Genomic DNA, 9,571 nt, shown 5'->3' on the forward strand with positions numbered 1-9,571 from the left:
TCCAGGGCTCCCGGACTGCAGGGCTCCTGGGCCGTAGGGCTTTGGGGCTGCAGGGCTCAGGGGGGGCTCTGAAACCCCATGCTGGGCCTCAGGCATTGGTAGGACTGCCCTGGGACCCATGAAGCCCGTCCCGGGTACTTTGCCACGACGCGGCTGGAGGAGGGAGCCCCGGACTCCTGGGAGGTATTGCCCGGTCATCGCCCATCTGGTCCCCGGCAGGGAACCGCCAGCCCCGGAAAGATGTCCGGGCATACCCTTGCCCCTAGTAATCCGGAGGAAGGCTACCCCTCTTTCTGGGAACCTGTGCGTGCCGAGTGACGGAGGGGACGCAGGGCACCAACGTGCCCGACCTCCTGGAGCCCTGGCTGGGATCCGGGAGGTGAATGGCACCTCATCGGGACTTCCAGGGAAGCCCGGCCATCTGGTCGCCCCATTGGGAAGCATTGGGTGCGACCAGATGGCCGAGTGGAAAGGTGCGACCAGATGGCCGGGACCGACATGATGCCAATCTGCCTGCCCCGAGCCTCTGCGGGAGGGCTCCCGCCTGCCCTTCCAGGGCTCCGGGGCTGCAAGGCTCGGGCTGCAAGGCTCCGAGGCTCCAGGGCTCCAGGGCTCCGAGGCTCCAGGGCTCCAGGGCTCCGAGGCTCCAGGGATCCGGGGCTGCAGGGCTCGGGGGCTTCAGGGCTCTGGGGCTGTAGGGCTTCAGGGCTCCGGGGCTACAGGATTCCGAGGCTGCAGGGCTCGGGTGCTGCAGGGCTTCGGGCTGCAGGACTCCGGGGCTGCAGGGCTCCGGGGCTCCAGGGCTCGGGGGCTGCGGGGCTGCAGGGCTCCGGGGCTGCAGGGCTCCGGGACTCCAGGGCTCGGGGGCTGCAGGGCTCCCGGGGCCGCAGGGCTCCCGGGGCTCCAGGTCCGCATGGCTCCCGGGCTCCAACCAGGCCGGGGAGATCAGGGAGTCTGCCCAGGCATGAGGGACCCCTGTCCCAGGCACACGGACCCTCAGGACGCGCCCCCCTTTTCTGCGATTTTTTGCTCCAAAATTCTGCGTAGTGGCGCTACACAAACTACGCCCAGCCCTACAACGAGTTTCAGGTTACAAAATGCCTGAAGGCTGAAACTAAGCACTGGAGCCTTTCATGAAAGCAGAAAGTGACTCTGGGGGGTTTTCTCTTGTTTACTTTTAGTGGGGCAGCCCCTTATTAGCAGCCACCCATGTAGACCCGGCCCTGAGAATGAGGTGCCGGTACTAAGCTCTGAAAAGCACCGGCACATATTAAGCACTGAATATATGTCGTTTTTGATTTTATGAAAATCAATGAAACCTGTATTGTGAAATGGCGAGGAAAACAGTCCACTGTATTTACCAAATACTGGAAGATCTTGGGAATTTTTCTCTGCACTCGACGATCTCCTTAGGAGTCAAGAGAGTTAGTTTTCCAAAGTCGTTACTGATGAAGTGGAAAGAACCACTACATTTTTACTTTTAGGGTTTTTGGGACAATCTCGAGCAAAATGACAGGCTTTGCCACAATATAAACGTAAATTTAACTTTCTATGACGTTCCTTCTCCTCTGTCGTTAAGGGCCCTTTAATGCCTCTTATCTGCATGTGTTCAACTTCAGCATTCCTACCACCTGTATTGTTTCTTTCAGATTTCAGCTGATAAAATCGTGTGTCAGATTTGGGACGCTGCCCTTTTCTTTCTCTTAAACTATAATCTAATTTTACAACTAAAATCATGAATTCTGAGTACTCATCTGGGTGAAACACAATATGGGGAAGGGCATCTTTTAAATCTTCTCTTAAACCACAATAAAAAAGGGAAGTTCTTTTTTCTTCAGGCCACTTTGTGTCTATTAGGAGTCTATTAAAGGTTGTAATATATGTTAACAAATCTTTAGTTCCTTGTTAGCTAGCCAGCCAGCATGGCGGACGCAGCTCTGTAGAGCTCCATCCCAGCAACCTCGGTTATCCGTAATTTACAACACAGATCACCGCCCCATAAACGCCAAAACAGAGCGCCATAATAGAATGAACACCCTGTGAGCACATTGGTACGAACTGAGCTGTGCAAAGCTACTGAGAGTCAGTGGAACACAACGCAAGGCCTGCAGCGAGACGCGAACCTCCGGAGCCGCCATGAACAAAACTCCAACCTCCAGTAAGGAAACACTCAGAAAGCCCCGGGGCCCGCCATCAGCATTGAAAACCATTAAGGAAAAGCGACATCGGAGCCACAACGACTCAGTCTCGACATAAACAGAGACAAAGTGACTCACCGTATCACCGACCCGGTCTGCTGTACGTGGCTCAGGCGAGAAGATGGACTGGCCCGCCCAACATCAGGGACGTACATGTAAGAGTGTGGGAGGAGCCTCCCAATGCCAACACGAGCTGCGAGAGCAGGGAAATCAACTTAGCCCCATCACCATCGTGCAGATAGCGGCGAATGGAGCCATGACTACACCGGCCGCAGAGAGACTTCACCAAATCAAAGAGACAACACTCGACAAACAGAAGCAGGAGATCCCCCGCCCTCCCAAAGGGTGGCTTGGGGGAGAGAGCTGACCAAAGGGAGGTCTCCTCCCCCGGGCATTTTGGGAGGGCTGCGAGGGGTTAATCTTAAAGCAGAATTTTCTGTAATTGGGCTGGCCTAGTAGGGTTTTGCCAGCCCAATTATAAACCCCGGTGTTCCCGCCTCCTAGCCTCCATTTTAGGTTTGGTGACCTGGTGGCTAGGAGGATAGTTAGCGTTTTTTGTGTGGTGTTCATTCTAGAGTTTTAGGTAGCCCTCTTTTGGTGTAATTTTCCTGTTTTCATCGTCTACATGGAGGATTATCGTGTATTAGAAGCGATGAGGCTTCTGTCCGAGGCAGGTCGCATGGATCTGTTGGTGGGAGGGGGGCCGGCGCGCCCTCAGCGCCAGGCCTCCGCTGGCATGTCTGCCGCGGTTATGGCGTGCTCCTCTCCGAAGAACAGACGCTCTGGGCAGATAAGTGAGAGGGGCCGGTCCCGTACGAGGAAACCGGCCCCTCCTGTGCATGCGCGAGTGGCGGTTGTGGAAGGGGGAGCTCCGGCGGTGTCTGGCGCTCCCTTGGTGTGCGCGAGTGCGGCGCGACCGGCCCCTGCTGTGCAGGCACGAGTGGCGGTGGGGGCGGGGGGAGCTCCGGCGGTATCTGGCACTACTGCAGGGCAGGCGAGGGAGGCGGGAGGCTCGCTGTTTGTTCCTTCGGCGGTGCGGGCGGGCAATGTGGCTCACGATGAAGCGTTAGCTTCGGGTTTCCCATCAACAGGCAGGCGGGGGAGGGTGGGGCGGAGAGGGAGCAAGAAGCGCTCCGCATCGGACCCGCTGATTGAGCGTCGGTTGGAGCCTGAGAATGTGGTGACTGCGCGAGGAGCGCGCAGGGGCTCTGTTCAATTTGGCGATTTACAGGGGGCATACCAGGAGCACGTTGAGCCCAGTTTAGATACTTCAGAGCTGGTTGTGGCTGAGACACAGTTTGCATTGGATGCAGGCACTCAGGTTTTATTAACCCCTTCTAGACATTTAGTGCATGGACAACGTGTTGTGGGTAGGATGGTTTCAGGCAGGTTTGTATCAGGTGGGGTGGAGGGCTCTGGGGGTTTGGAGCCTCATGTTGGTCAGGTATTTTCTTCTCATGATGTTGGTGTTGGTCAGGTGGAGGTGGAGGGTAATGTGGGCAGCCCTTTATTGTTTTCTACTCCTGGTTCTTCTGTGGGTGCTGCTTTGTCTGTGGGGGGGGGCTTCCAGGGGAGAGGGAGAGTGGGCTCAAATGGGGGAGGGGGGTTCCGTTTCTGGTGTTGTTTTGGGGCGGGAGGCTTCTCGGCCAGGGGGTTCTGGGTCTTTTGGGTTCATGGAGGTGGATGACCGTTTTCAGGGGTAGGGGTGTGCCACAGGTGGGCCATGGTGTTTTTTCTTGTGATGTCAATGTTGCAGGTCATGTACCCGGTGCAGGGAGTTTGGGGCTTGGAGGGGCAGTGGTGGGTAATTCTGCAGGGGTTTGGCAACCTGTTGTAAGGAGTGTAGGGGGTGTTAGTTTTCCTGGCACAACGTCAGAGCATGACAGGGGTTTCAGGCAAGTAAGTGGTGGGCCTGTACAAGGGCCTAGGGATGCTGTTCCATATTGCTCGGGGGTGCAGGAGGCCCCTCTTTGATGTTTGGTTCTCCGGGGTGGGAGCATTTTGGTGCTGCAGGTTTGGCGCAGCGTGGATTACAGAAGGATGGTGAGGGTCACGATTGGTGTACAGGGGTTCCTCTTCGGGCTTCTTCTTCAGCGGTGGTGGTTGATAATCTGGATTGGAGTGAGGATGAAGGGGTGATAGGCGACTCTCCGGTCAGGGGGGTGCCTTTGAGGGGTAGTACTAGAGGGCGTTCTTTGGATAGGTTTCAAGAGAAGGTTGTTGGTTCCGATTTGCAGGGGACAGGGTCTGCGTCAGGTTTTGTATTTAGGGATCCTAGCACACCAGTCCAAACTTTTTCTTTTCAGGACAGGGATAGGTGTGGCGGTCCAGACTTGGCAGGGCGTGGTCCAGTCCAATTTCGCCTAGGTGAAGTGAGGAGAATGCCTAGCGCGGCCCTCTCTGTTCGATCGAGGGAACCCGCCACGGTCAGCACACGAGGGTCCGGCGTGACCCCGCTGGCCCCAACGAATAGCAGGTGTAGGTGGTCCACCTTACCGTCGGCTATGGAGCCACAGAGTCAGCGCAAGGGGTGTTACAGGCGTGTACAGTCTGCTCCCCCTCCTGGAGGTTCTTCACAACAATTAAAATGTAATATTGTTGATGCCGGGTTAGGTAAGACCCGTAGTGTGGTGTTTCCTGCTGACCTCGATTCAGTGGTCCTGGATTATGATGAAGATAGTCCCGAAGAAGGAGAGTTTCGGGAGGTAGAGGGGGGGAGCCCTCTCATGTGTCTAGTAGTGTTTTTCAGGCTCAGGCGGTGCAAAGACAAGTAAAGGAGAGAAGAGAACACGGTCCGTCAGTCAGGGTGCCTCGAAGACAGGATACATTGGTATCGGCACCACGGGCAGAGCCTGCGAGAGTGGTCTCTTTGTTACCAGGTGAGCAGTTAGCTGCACAGGCCAAACCTACTATGGTGTCTGTGGGCACAGGAGGGGAAGGAGCTGTTGGGGTTGGTGAAGGGCGGTTGCTGAAGGGACGTTACGTTAAAGATACTGCTGTAGGAACTGACGATGTTTTGGAGATAACAGGTAAAGTGGAGAGTGGTACTAGCACTGAAGCTCCAAGCGGGGTAAAAGAGCCATTGGCTAGCAAGGAATTGAAAATTAAGAAATTGCCGTATATGGGAGTCACGATGCCTTTGGGTGCACATTTAATGTTGGCTACAAAAAAGCGTATTTGGAAGGGAGAATATGTTGAAATTCTTAAACTGCTACACCGGGAAGTCCGGTCCAAGGAAGGGTCAAAAGAAGAAGAGTTTGAACTGGCAAAACGACCTAGAGTTCCATTAACTATTGAGAATTGGACGGCTGCATTCCTTATTTATGCGAGTGTGTATTGCGAAAAATTTCCTGAGCGCAGCGTGTCTCTTTTTAAATACATGGATGTTATCCGTAAGGCGCAGCTTACTGGTGGGGGGTTTGCTTGGTCCCAGTATGATGAGGAGTTTAGGGCCAGGATGGCTTGGGATCCGGAGGCCAAGTGGGGGGAACTGGACACTGATTTATGGCAGCATACTATGGGATCTGCATCGGGGTGTAAGACGATTTTTACAGCCAGTGGTCTCCCATTAATTTACCGGCCCTTTCAGGGCAAACCCACCCAGGGAGGGGTGGGGAGTACCTCAAACACACAGTCTGGTTTTGGCACATGCTGGGAATTTAACAAGGGGTCCTGTAGTAGAGAGTATTGTAAGTTCAGACATGAATGCTCCGGTTGTGGTAGGCGGCACCCATTGGCCAGATGCTGGGATAACAAGCCAGCAGGTGGTCAACAGGGGAAACAGTCAGGTGCAGGTGGTTCAGGGACGTCCCAGCAGTTTTCAGGAGGTAGGGGATCTAGAGGTACTCAGGGTGTTGGACCCAAGGGCTCATACGCCGGTTAAGTTGGAAAAGTTGCGCCTTGCACTTCAGGATTATGATAATGAAGCTGTGAAACAAAAATTGTTGGACGGTTTTGAATTTGGATTCCATTTGGGTTACATGGGTTCCAGACAAAGGAGATGGTCTGCCAATTTGAAATCAGCGTCTGAGTATGGCGCAGTGGTGCAAGAAAAGTTGAATAAAGAAGTGCATGAAGGAAGGATGGCTGGCCCTTTTCATGATTGGCCGATCCTTAATTTGATAATCTCACCTATTGGAGTGGTCCCTAAAAAAGACCCGGGACAATTCAGGCTTATTCAGCACTTGTCATGGCCAGAAGGGTCGTCTGTAAACGATTTTATTGACCCAGATGCTACTTCGGTCTCTTATTCCTCAGTTGACGTGGCCATGTCACTTGTTGTGACCGCGGGCGCAGCTGCTGAGATGGCTAAGTGTGATATAAAGTCTGCTTTCCGGCTGCTGCCTGTCCATCCGGATGACTGGTGTCTACTGGGCATACAATTTTCAGGAAAATGGTATGTGGACAATGCATTGCCGATGGGTTGCTCCATTTCATGTGCTCTTTTTGAGTGTTTCAGTACTTTTTTACAATGGTACTTTACTCATCAGTCTGGTCCCTCACTGGTAACGCACTACCTAGATGACTTTTTCTTTGTCGGGTCCCCGGGCTCCACGGAGTGCCAGTCTGCTCTGGACACTTTCCAAGGGCTTATGGAGGATCTGGGAGTTCCTTTGGCTCCCAAGAAAACTATGGGTCCTGCCACTGTTTTGTCCTTTTTGGGAATTGAAATTGATTCTGTGGCAATGCGGGCTTGCTTGCCCGAGGATAAAAAAGTGAATATGCTGGAGTTGCTGGAAACCATGTTGTCAAAACGAAAAGTGTTGGTGAGAGATATTCAGGTGTTGCTAGGTCATCTCAATTTTGCGTGTAGGGTGGTGAGAGCAGGAAGGACATTTTGTCGCAGATTGGGCAGGGCCCTTGCAGGTCAGCATTTGCCTCACCATCGTGTCCGCTTGTCTGCTGGTGTCAAAGAAGATTTGAGAATGTGGAAATTTTTTCTCTCTTCTTTTAATGGTGTACCTTTGGTTCGGGATGTTGACTTCCAGTGGGATGTGCAAATGTTTTCTGATGCAGCAGGCAGTGATGGTTTTGGTTTGTATTGGAATGGGAGATGGTGTGCAGAACGATGGCCGGATGAGTGGTTGAATGGTGGTCACAGCATAACCTTTTTGGAGCTTTTCCCTTTACTGGTGGCATTGACTCTGTGGGGGGAGGTCTTGGCACACAAGAAGGTGCTTTTTCGTGTGGATAACATGGCTGTGGTGGAGATTGTTAATCGACAGACGCTAGGGATGAACAGGTCTTGAAGCTCATGAGAGTCTTCGTGCTGGGCTGTTTGAAACACGACATTCACTTTCGTGCCTTGCACATTCCTGGTGTGGACAATGACATTGCGGATGCTTTGTCTCGTTCACAGTGGGGGAGATTCCGTGGACTGGCGAGGGAGGCAGACAGATCACCAACCCCGATGCCGATTCATCTGTGGCACGTAGGCAACGTCGGGTTTTACAACTGGTGGTAGGTTCTTTATTTGTGTCTACGCGTTCAGCTTATTCTCTGGCTTGGAGGGAGTTTCTGGAGTCCGGCGCTTGCAGGCGTGAGGAGGTTTGGCGTCGTTCTGAGGATGTGGTGAAGTTCATTTTAGATCTCATGGATAAAGGTTTGACCAGAGTGACTATTGCAGGAAAATTGGCAGGGATAGCTTTCATGGGTAAGTTGGTTTGGGGTTACTCCCCTTCGGCGGGTGAGATTGGCAGGAGGATGCTTGAGGGCTGGGCTAGAGAACAAGGTCACTCCAGTAGATTAAGGGCCCCTTTATCTTGGCAGATGCTGGCTCGGCTGATAACTATTCTGCCTTCGGTTTGTACAGATGACTTTGAGTCTTGCTTGTTCTCCATGTTATTGGCATTTATGTTTTTTGGAGCTTTTAGGGTTTCGGAGTTGTTGGGCTCAAAATGTAAGTGTGGAATTTTTTGGCGTGATGTGTTTTGTTCTGATGAGGGGGTGCATGTTTCGTTATCTAGTTCCAAAACTGATCAGAAGAAGTTGGGGAAAGGAGTGTGGTTGGAAGCGCGCTCTCCTAGGATCACTTGCCCTTTGCTGTTGGCCCGGCGCTGGCGTTCTTTATCAGGGGGTGGTGATGATGCTCTTGTTTTCCAGCATATTGATAACAGTCCTGTTACAGCATACCAATTTCGCATGGTTTTGCGCAAGGCGTTACACCATTTGGGCCTGGATGGGAATTTATATGGTACACATTCTTTTCGGATTGGTGCTGCAACTGAAGCTTTTAATAGAGGTTGGACGCAACGGGATATCATGAGGTTGGGGCGTTGGTCTTCGAACTGCTTTCAGCGTTACGTAAGAGGCCAGGCGGAGGAGGCGCATGCGTCATCTTCCTTTCCATAAGCTTTAACTGTGTTTTCTTTTATAGGATCTGTAGCTGGGCCCAGTTCTCCAGTGGTGACAGTCTGGATAGTTGGGCATTCCTTTGTGAAATGGGCCCGAGTCCAGGCGGCGCAGAGTTACTTCAGAGAGCTTCTGGGTTTTAATGCTCGCATGTTCGACATGGTTTGGAAGGGGAAAGGTGGTATGCTCTGGAGAGAGTTAATTCCATGTCTCAACAACAGTATGGTGGGCGGGCTATGTCCTGACATTCTGGTGATTCATTTGGGGGAGAACGATCTCTGTACCACTAAGGGTGTTGTATTGTTGCGAGCTATCAAGAAAGATTTGAGTCTTATTAAAGAGTTTTGGGCTGGTTGCCATGTTTTCTGGACGGAACTAGTTCCGCGTAGGATTTGGAGAGGAGCGATAAATCCCAGGGCTGTAGACAGAGCCAGGAAAAAGGTAAATTCTGAGGTTTCCAGATGTTGCTGTTTGCTTGGTTTCAGCAGGATTTCTCATAGAGAGATTCGCTTTGAGACAGTGGAATTTTTCAGAGACGATGGTGTTCACCTTTCCAGAATAGGGATGGACCTGTATTTGCTGGAGTTGCGTGAAGCTTTGGCACGATCACTGACGATGCAACGTTGACTTTTGTTAGTATCTGTTTCTATTTTCTTAGTTGGGGGGCAGAAAGGGGGGGTGGTGTAGTTCCCCCCCCCCTACCTTTCTGGGTGGCGGGGTTTTGTTGTTTCGGTGCTGTTGATTGTAAAGTTTTTGGTGAGTATTGGTCTGATTCATTGATTGACAGGTAAAGGGGAAGTTGGTCATTGCTTGACCGTTCAGGTTTTGGGGGGTCTTGACAGGGGTGAAGGGTCAGGCAGGGTTTTGGTTATCGAGGGCCTGGTTTTCATTATGTGATCGGGGTTGTTGATGATGTAATGTGTTAAGTGATGACGTAATGATTTAATTGATGATGTAATGTTTATTGATGATGTTATGTTTATAATGTTATTGTAATGTTTTAATGCTGTATTATTGGGTGG

The sequence above is a fragment of the Lissotriton vulgaris genome, chromosome 5 (genome assembly GCF_964263255.1).
Source record: "Lissotriton vulgaris chromosome 5, aLisVul1.2, whole genome shotgun sequence".
In the NCBI taxonomy this organism is placed as follows: domain Eukaryota; kingdom Metazoa; phylum Chordata; class Amphibia; order Caudata; family Salamandridae; genus Lissotriton; species Lissotriton vulgaris.